This window comes from Cricetulus griseus, chromosome 8 (assembly GCF_003668045.3).
Source record: "Cricetulus griseus strain 17A/GY chromosome 8, alternate assembly CriGri-PICRH-1.0, whole genome shotgun sequence".
NCBI lineage: Eukaryota > Metazoa > Chordata > Mammalia > Rodentia > Cricetidae > Cricetulus > Cricetulus griseus.
The window spans coordinates 18,015,334-18,024,435 of NC_048601.1; positions in this window are offsets into that span (position 1 = coordinate 18,015,334).

Below are 9,102 nucleotides of genomic sequence, written 5' to 3' on the forward strand. Positions count from 1 at the left end.
GATTTTATTTATTTATTTGTATACAACATTCTGCTTCCATGTATATCTGCACACCAGAAGAGGGCACCAGATCTTATAACGGATGGTTGTGAGCCACCATGTGGTTGCTGGGAATTGAACTCAGGACCTCTGGGAGAGCAGTCGGTGCTCTTAACTGCTGAGCCACCTCTACAGCCCCCTTCTAATCCTTTCAAATAGTGTCACTCCCTAGTGACTAAGCATTCAAATATATGAGCCCATTGGGGCCATTTCTGCACACACATGCCCAGAGTTGTGTCCCTAGCTGACTCCATATATAGTAAGTTAACAATGAAGAAGATTCTCTCTCTCTCTCTCTCTCTCTCTCTCTCTCTCTCTCTCTCTCTTTCTGTGGGGGGGGTGGTATGTGTCTGTGGTGTGTGTGTGTGCATACATGTGTGTGTTTATTTAAGACAGTGTCTAACTAACTTAGGATGACCTCAGACCTCAGACCTACTATGTAGCCAAGGATGATCTTGAACTCCTGACTTACTGCAGCTATATTCTAAGTCACTGCCCTTTTGTTCAAACCACAGAAGAGCTTTTTTCTTTTTCTTTTTCTTTTTCTTGGTAGGGTTTTTCTTTGGAGGCTGTCCTGGAACTCGCTCTGTAGACCAGGCTGGTCTCAAACTCACAGAGATCCACCTGCCTCTGCCTTCTGAGTGCTGGGATTAAAGGCATGCACCACCAATGCCCAGCACAGAAGAGCTTTTTATGTTTGGTTTGGTTTATTAAGTCAGAGTTTCTCTGTACAGCCTTGGCTGGCCTGGAACTCACTCTGTAAACCAGGCTGGCATCGAACTCAGAGATTTCCCTGCTTCTGTCTCTCAAGTGCTGGGACCCAGCCACAGAAGAGGCACTTCTTGTCTTTAAATATCATCACACCCGCCAGGCGTTGATGGCGCACACCTTTAATCCCAGCACTCGGGAGGCCAAGGCAGGTGGATCTCTGTGAGTTCGAGGCCAGCCAGAGCGAGTGCCAGGATAAGCTCCAAAGCTACACGGAGAAACACTGTCTCAAAAAACCAACAAAACAAAACAAAACAAAATATCATCACACCCTTTCTATATTTGTTTCTTAATGCTGAATGGTGCCATTCTTGCCTCTGCTCGTAGTTGAGCCTACCCAACTACCCATCACCCCCGGAAAATACTCTGCCACATAAAGAAATTTCCAGAATATTCTAGGTACAATGGGTTATTAAGAGCTGGACAGACAGCTCCCTTGAGCCACTGGAAGGTTGAGGGCGGCCAACTCTATTTCAGGCTTTCTCCTCTGGGCCTGTCAGATCTGCTGAAGGCGTGAGTGATGTGGCTTGTGAAAATTCTCCTGCCCAGAAAGAGTCCAGGAACCTGGTGCCAATTTTCAAATCCTGAGAAGGGGAAGAAACTGCCTGATTCCACACTAGAAGAAAGATCTTCCAAAGAGAACAAGGTCAACCTCACATTTGTTGTTAGTGATTTTAGCCTGATCCTTCCACTTTGTGGGTGGCAACGCCAGGGTACAGAAAGGATGGTGTCTTGTCTGTGAGTGCAGACAAGCGGAGCAAACGATATGGAAGTCAGATGTCTCAGTTAAGATTTTTTACAGCTTGCGATCAGCAGGTAAAAGTGCTTGCCACACAAGTAGGACCACCTGAGTTCAATGCCCAGAACCCTCTGTGGGAAGAGAGAACTGACTCCCCAAAGTTGTCCTCTGATCTACACACACACACACACACACACACACACACACAATAAATAAATAGCCTAAAGAAGAAAACATGATTAAAAAACAAGAAGTTACAACTCTTAACCAAGATGGCAGCTATGCCTTTAATCCCAGCACTCTGGAGGCAGAGGCAGGCAGATGTCTATGGGTTCAAGGCCAGCCTGGTCTACAGAGCAAGTTCCAGGACAACCTCCAAAGCAATACAGAGAAACCCTGTCTTGACGAACAAAACAAAAAAAAAATTATTGTGCCAGGCATATTGACACATGACTTTCCTCCCAGAACTCGGGCAGCAGAGGCAGGGAGGATCTTTGTGAGTTTGAGACCAGCCTGGTCTACACAGCAAGTTCCAGCCCAGCCAGGGCTACATAATGAGACTCTGTTTTAAAAAGTAGTACATATTCAGGGTCAGTCCTTGACACCAGGAATAAAGTGACAAAATTTGGTGTCATCTTACTAGGCAATTAAGAGTGAGGTACTAATCCGAAATACATAATTTGTAGGATTAGAATGAGGTTTAAATGAGAAGTAGAACAGCAAAAAGAAACTCTGTCTCAGTTTACCTGTCTCTACAATGGGCTACATCATGGGAATTGAACAGATTGTTTCTGTAGTTCCCTCAGAGTGATGTCTGACCAGCAAATGCTGAGGAAGCCGCTGTTAGGGTACCACGAGTACGCATGCTCACTCTGACTTGTCACTCCCCCTTGCTCTCAAGTCCAGCAGGATCACATTTTATTTTTAGGGTTTTGGTGATGGTGTTTTGAGACAGAGTTTTACTCCACAACCCAGACTGGGTTGGAATTCATGATAACTCTCCCGCCTCAGCCTTCCAAATCCTGGGATTACAGGCTAATTCTTACACTTAATAAATGCTTGTCTATTTCCCTCACTTGATTTTAAGGCTTATAAGAGCAAGAACCTTTATTTCTCTGCTCTCTTTTTGCACAAAGTTTTTTGTTATTTAATTTTTATTTATGTGAATGAGTGTTTTGCCTGCTTGTATTTCTGTGCAGCACAGTCTGCCTAATGCTTGTGGAGGCCAAAAGAGGATGTCAGATCTTCCTGGACCTGTAGTTATAAAGCTGTTAGCTGCCATGTGAGTGTTAGGAACTGAACCTGAGTCCTCTGTAAGAGCCATCAGCAGGGCTGGAGAGATGGTTCAGCAGTTAAGAGCACTGGCTGCTCTTCCAGAGATCCTGAGTTCAATCCCCAGCCACCGCACAGTGGCTCGCAACCATCTGTAATGAGATCTGGTGCCCTCTTCTGCCATGCAGGCATATATGCAGATAGAGCACTCACACATAAATAAAAAAGAACTGCCAGCATTCCTGCCTACGGAGCCAACTCCGTAGGCATTGTACATGTTTTTTGTTTTGTTTTGTTTTGTTTTTGTTTTTGTTTTTTGTTTTTGTTTAATTTAGTTTAGTTTTGTCTTGAGTTAATTGTTCAAAGACTCCAAAAGAACACATTGCCACTACCCCACCTCTCTGGTGACAAAATACTAACCCATGGAGCACCCACTTCATGCTTTGAATCTCAGAGGTCAAGTGATACTACAGGCCTTCTGCCCTCCTCTTTCCCCTTCCTCTGCTGGGACTTACTCTGACTGTGCTAGCTAGAGGTTGGAATGATTAGGATGAGTTAAGTAAGGTCCTTATGATATGATAGAGTGCCTGGGACTGTATCCTGATCTCTCTCTCTCTCTCTCTCTCTGTCTCTCTCTCTCTCTCTATCCTGATCTGTCTCTCTCTCTCTCTGTCTCTCTCTCTCTCTGTGTGTGTGTGTGTGTGTTTCTGTTTCTTTCACTGTCTCACACATGCATACACAAACCCATTCATACACACACACACACACACAGAGAGAGAGAGAGAGAGAGAGAGAGAGAGAGAGAGAGAGAGAGAGATGAATTGATGAATTCTCATGATACGAAGTAGCCAAGGAAAGAGGTGAGGGCTCAGGTTGTTCGGATTTCCAGCTTCAAAAACTAAGGTAAATAAACTTCTTTTTATAAAGTTGTCTAGATTGTAGTAATGCAAAAGCGACTAATACAATTTCCAGCTTTATTCTTTCTGTTTGTCTAGTGTTTGCTTGCTTGTTTGTTTGTTTTTGTTTGTTTGGGTTCTTCAAGAAAAGGTCAAGCTGTGTGTCACAGATGGCTTCAAACTCACAAGGTTGCTCAAGTTGACGTCAAATTCATGACAATCCTCCTGCCTCCGCCTCCTGAGCAGCTGGGTCTATAGGCACTGTAGTGCACCAGAGTAATTTCCCACTCATAATCTTATGAATTCTCTGGAAGTGTGTCAAAATTGCACTGTTCCTCCAAATATTCTGGACCTCCAGGCTTCAGCAAAGACTGCTTTCCTTCTTCTTCAGTGATCTCTCACTCCCTTCCAACCTCTAATTACCTTTCATGCCTCCTTACATAAGTTTTGGGCCTGCTTCAGCATTCATGGACATGACCTTTCTTTTTGTTGCATGCAAGCTAAAAAAAAAAAAAAAAGTCACTAAAGTCACTGGCTGTTATGTAGCAACCAAGTCATGATGTCTAGCATCAATGTTCAGTGAACACCCAAGAACACTTAAGTGCTGACGACCTAAGGGAAGTCACACAGACAAGCTCAGACTGACAATATGTGGTAGTGTGATCAACAAACCTTTATAAGACTCTGTCCCTGGGCCTGCAGAGGGGGTGTTGGCTCAGGACCAACATATGAAGGGCAACCTCTTTCCTGAATAGTTAAAGTAGTTAGTAAGTAGTCAGTAATCTTTGTGCAATTCCTGTAAGGTTATCCAAGCCCAGAACAGCAACTTCACCCAGGGAACTTGGCAGACAAAGGGCTGGCCCCACTGGACCTATCCGTCCAGATCGTCTGGGAAGCCTTCAGCAGTTTATGCATTAGTGAGTTCTCCAGGGGATTTGGACACCCCATATAGCTTAAGAACCAAGTCCTTCTGGACTCTGTCTCCAGGAGAAGTCTACAGAGACTTTTTTTTATTGTTTTTGTTTTTATGTTGTGATTTGTTTTTAAGAGTCTCGCTGTTTCAATGGCTGGCCTGGGGTTCACTGTGTTGCCCAGTCTAGCCTGGAACTCATAATTCTGCTTCTGCCTCCTGAGTGCAGTCTGGTCCTTCTATCCTCCCCACCAGCTCCCAGGAGCTCTCCATTCCTGAAGTTTCCAGTCCCCACCAGATCTGACATTTCCTCAAACCTGAAGCAGCTTGGAAATCTGAGCTTGCATGCTGTCTAGAGCAAAGGACCAAGGCTGGAGGCTTGGAAGGGCTTGCTGGCTCTGAAGACTCCCTGTGTGTCTGTGCAGCTGTTGGCATTCATCAGGGCACAATCGGCTTCAGGGCGTGGCATGCTGGACGTGTGCAGAGAGACAGGCTCCATCCTTCCAATGATTCCATCTCTTGTTTCCTCTCAGGTCTCCAGGCAGACCCAGTATCTGGGGCCCTCACCCATAAAGTCCCCTCATCACTGCCTCACCAAAGGCTTTCAAGAACTCCATATTTATCAGTATATGGGGCAGAAGTTGGGGTGTCTGTGGTTAACAGCTAACTATATGGCAAGCTGAGCTAGGCATTGTCTTCTTCAAGGCCTCAGACCCAGGAGAGGAATGGGTTCCATTGTTCCCCCAAGTGATGGGGGATGTCCTTCTGTATGCTGTGAATATATGTTTCTCTGATTGGTTGATGAACAAATGCTGATTGGCCAGTAGCCTGGCAGGAAGTATAGGTGGGGCTACCAGACTAGGAGAATTCTGGGAAAAGGAAGGAGAGAGGAGCTGACAGGGAGACACCATGTAGCTACCAGGAAGATCGGACTCTGGGTATTCTCCAGTAAGCCAAAACCACATGGAGATACACAGATTAATAGATATGGATTAATAATTAAGAGAGAACTAGCCAATATGAAGCCTGAGCCATATGCCTAACAGTTTATAATTTATAGAAGACTCTGTGTGTTTGTTTGGGACTAAGGGCTGTGGGTCCAGGCTGGAAAGAAACTCTGTCTACACCCAGTTCTCTCCAAAGCCCACTGGGCAGGAGTTTCAGGAGGCCTGCTTCCAAATCCTTGCTACCCAGTGGACAAGAGGATCCTGATCATGCAGTAGGCACCTGTCCAGTAGGGAGAAGCTGGCCCAGAGAGAACAATGCAAGGGTGGTGAGGAGAGGCAGATGTCCTCATTGAAGCTAGGAGTCTTTGGTTTGGGGGAGGTAGGGGTTGGGTCTGGGTCTGCCAAGGTAGGGATCTAAAGCCCTTTCCATTCTCCCATACTCTAAGGACAGAGAGTAAGAAAATCCTCTCCAAAGCTCCAGTAGTATGTTTATAATCCCAGGACAGACATGGGAGCCTGAAGCTGGAGGATCACCAGTTTGAGGCCAGCCTGAACTACATAGTGAGTGGCTGTTGAAAGAAGAGAGTAAGGGAGAGGGGAAGAGAGAAGCAGGGTCAGGGGAGATGGAGATGGGTTGACAGGTGGTATAGTTTTTGGTTATTCAAAAACATGGTACTGGGCCAGCAAGATGGCTGGAAGATAAAGTCTCTTGCTGCCAACTCTAATGGCCTGAGTTCAATCTCCCACATGGTGGAATGAGAGAACGGACTCCACAAGTTGTCCTCTGATCACACACGCACAAATAGGGTTTAAAATCAAAACATGGAGCTAACAGCTGTTTCACTCTGGTGAGGACCTTGTCTGTCACATGGCTGATACACTCTGTTAGGGACACATGCATGAGAAGAAAGCACAGACAATACAAAGGCCAGAGAGAGAGATGGGCTGGTCTTGCACCTTTGTAACAACTTGCTTTCTAGAGACTAACTCATTCACTTTGTGAGACCAGCATTCATTTATTCTGTGGGGAGGGGCAGTGCCCACAACGTAACAGCGCCCCCATCATGCCCCACCTCTTAAAGGCTTCCCCACCTCTCACAATGCTATACTGGGGACCAAGCTTCTGACACAACACACAGACTCTTGAGAGATTCATTCAGGCCAAATCTAAATCCTGGCAAGCCATATATGACCTTTTGTGTCTGGCTGCCTTCACTTAACATAATGTTTTATTTATTTTACAAACATGTTATTGTGAGGAGCTGAATGGCTATGGGGGTCACTGGGTCTGGAAGCCTTTCTGAAACTAAACCAGGCTGAGTCTAACTCACAGAGATCCATCTGCTCCTGCATCCTGGGTGTTGGGATTAAAGGCATGCACCACTAAGTGTGGCTCCTGATCACAATTTTAAACTTCTCAACCAAAACTACTGGCTTCCCTTAATCTTTTTTTCTCTTTTTTATAAATTTTCATTTAAATTAGAAACAATCTTATTTTATATATCAATCCCAGTTCTCCCTCCCATCCTCCTATGCCCGCCATCCCCCCTCCCTCTCCCCATCCACTCCGCAGGGAGGGAGAGGCCTTCCGTGGGGGATCTTCAGAGTCTGTTGTATGTATCCTTTGCAGCAGCCCCTAGGCCCCCTTACCCTTTTTCAAAGGCCGCCCACTGCCATGTGGATGACTTCAAATGCGTGTCTTCTCCTTCCTCCCAGCAGCTTGGAGATTTACAGCTTGCCTGCCCTGGTTTTTCCTTTCAAACTCTAGTAAATTGCTCTTGAGCTTAAAAAAAACAAAACACTTTTATTGTGGTAAAACACACACACAAAATTTATCATTTTTACCAAGTATGTAAGTGTTGGGAGCTGCAGAGTACTGCGCCCAAAAGATGGCGCCGGTTTCCGCCTCCCGCCAGCCCAACGGTGAGTGCTCTCTGTGGTAAACAACTCCTAATTTGGTAAAGGCCATGTATCCTCTTAATTCTGCTTGGAGACAACCAAGCTGGCATGCCACGTAGGGTTAGGTGATTGGTAGATGTAGACTATACCAGGCCCTGTCTTCCTCTACCCGGGGCCGCCATTCCATGTAAAGCAAGGTTCCTGAATAAACTGTGAGAAGAAGGTTCCTCGGTGTTGCGTCATTCTTGCTGGTCAAGGGTGGATGCGACAAGTGGTGGCCCGTACGGGGAATCAGAACTTCTCATAGTCGGGGTGGCGCCGGTAAGTTCCCAAGATAAGTGGGACAATAAGGTCCGTGGTGAATTCGGCAATAAGGTCTCTGGTAAAGGAGCAATAAAAGCCCTCGGCAAAGAGGCAATAAAGTCTCCGGAGAGGAGCAAGACTGTTCGAAGCAAAAGGGAACCGAAAGTAAAACACCTCGTTCCTGCTTTAACTTGCAGAGTGAGAGTAAAGTGAATGGACCCCACTATTATAGTGGTGATTTGGCTGCTCTTTAACATTGCAGTGTGGGCTTTTGTTTTTTGGTGGTGTTATCTGACTTGCACACCTTCGGAGCGCACAAACTAAGACAAAAGCACAATGGGATCGTCACAATCACATCCAATTTTTCTGGCTCTTCAAGAGCTGCTTCATTCTAAAAATTTAAGGTTAACTAAAGCCACGTTGCAGAGGTTCCTGAATGAATTTGATGCCATTGCACCCTGGTTCGAGGATTCGGGCAATCTCACGGTGGCTAGTTAGGATAAGTTAGGGAAAGACCTGGATTTTGCCTGGGAACAAGGAACATTGAAGCCGTGTGTTCAGGCGGTATGGTGACTGGTACACAGCTGTCTAGAGGACCAAGAGGGAAATAAGAAAGCTATAGCGAATGGACAAGCTGCCCTTGAAATGCTTCAAGAAGAAAGATCAGAACAGTCAGAAAGTGAGAGAGGAAAGGAAAAACGGAAAGGGAATAAGAAGTGAGTCTATCCTTCTCTAGGAGAGTTGAGGGAGGAGTTAAAAGAACCAGGAGAGGATATAGAATCAGAGTGGGATATATGTGAGGATGAGGACCTCACGGAGGATGAGGAGGGAGAGATTATTGAGCTCATGGAAAAACATTCCTTAAAGGTACCAGAAAAAACAGTGCCCTAAAATGGCAGCTGTAAAGCAAGGGCACCGCCCTATTGCTCCTCCCCCCTACTGCTCACAAGAGGAGCTTGTGAGCAGTAGGAGCTCCTGGTTGCTCCACCTTCTGTCCGGAAGTGTGGCGTACTGTTCGCACTGAGTTCCGGATTGCTCAACCACTGGCTTATCCAGTTTTTACAGATGGTAACCAACAGAGATATCATGAGCCTATTGACTTTAAAATAGTCAAAGCTCTGGCAGAGTCGGTACGCACCTATGGGGTGACGGCAGCTTTTACAATTGCTCAGGTAGAAGCACTCACTCGCTTCTGTATGACACCTAGTGATTGGATGAATTTGGTAAGAGCTTGTTTATCGCCAGGACAATATTTAGATTGGAGAGCTTTCCAAATTGAACTTGCCATTGACCAAAGTGCGACTAATCGCTCGGCTGGTAATCAATACT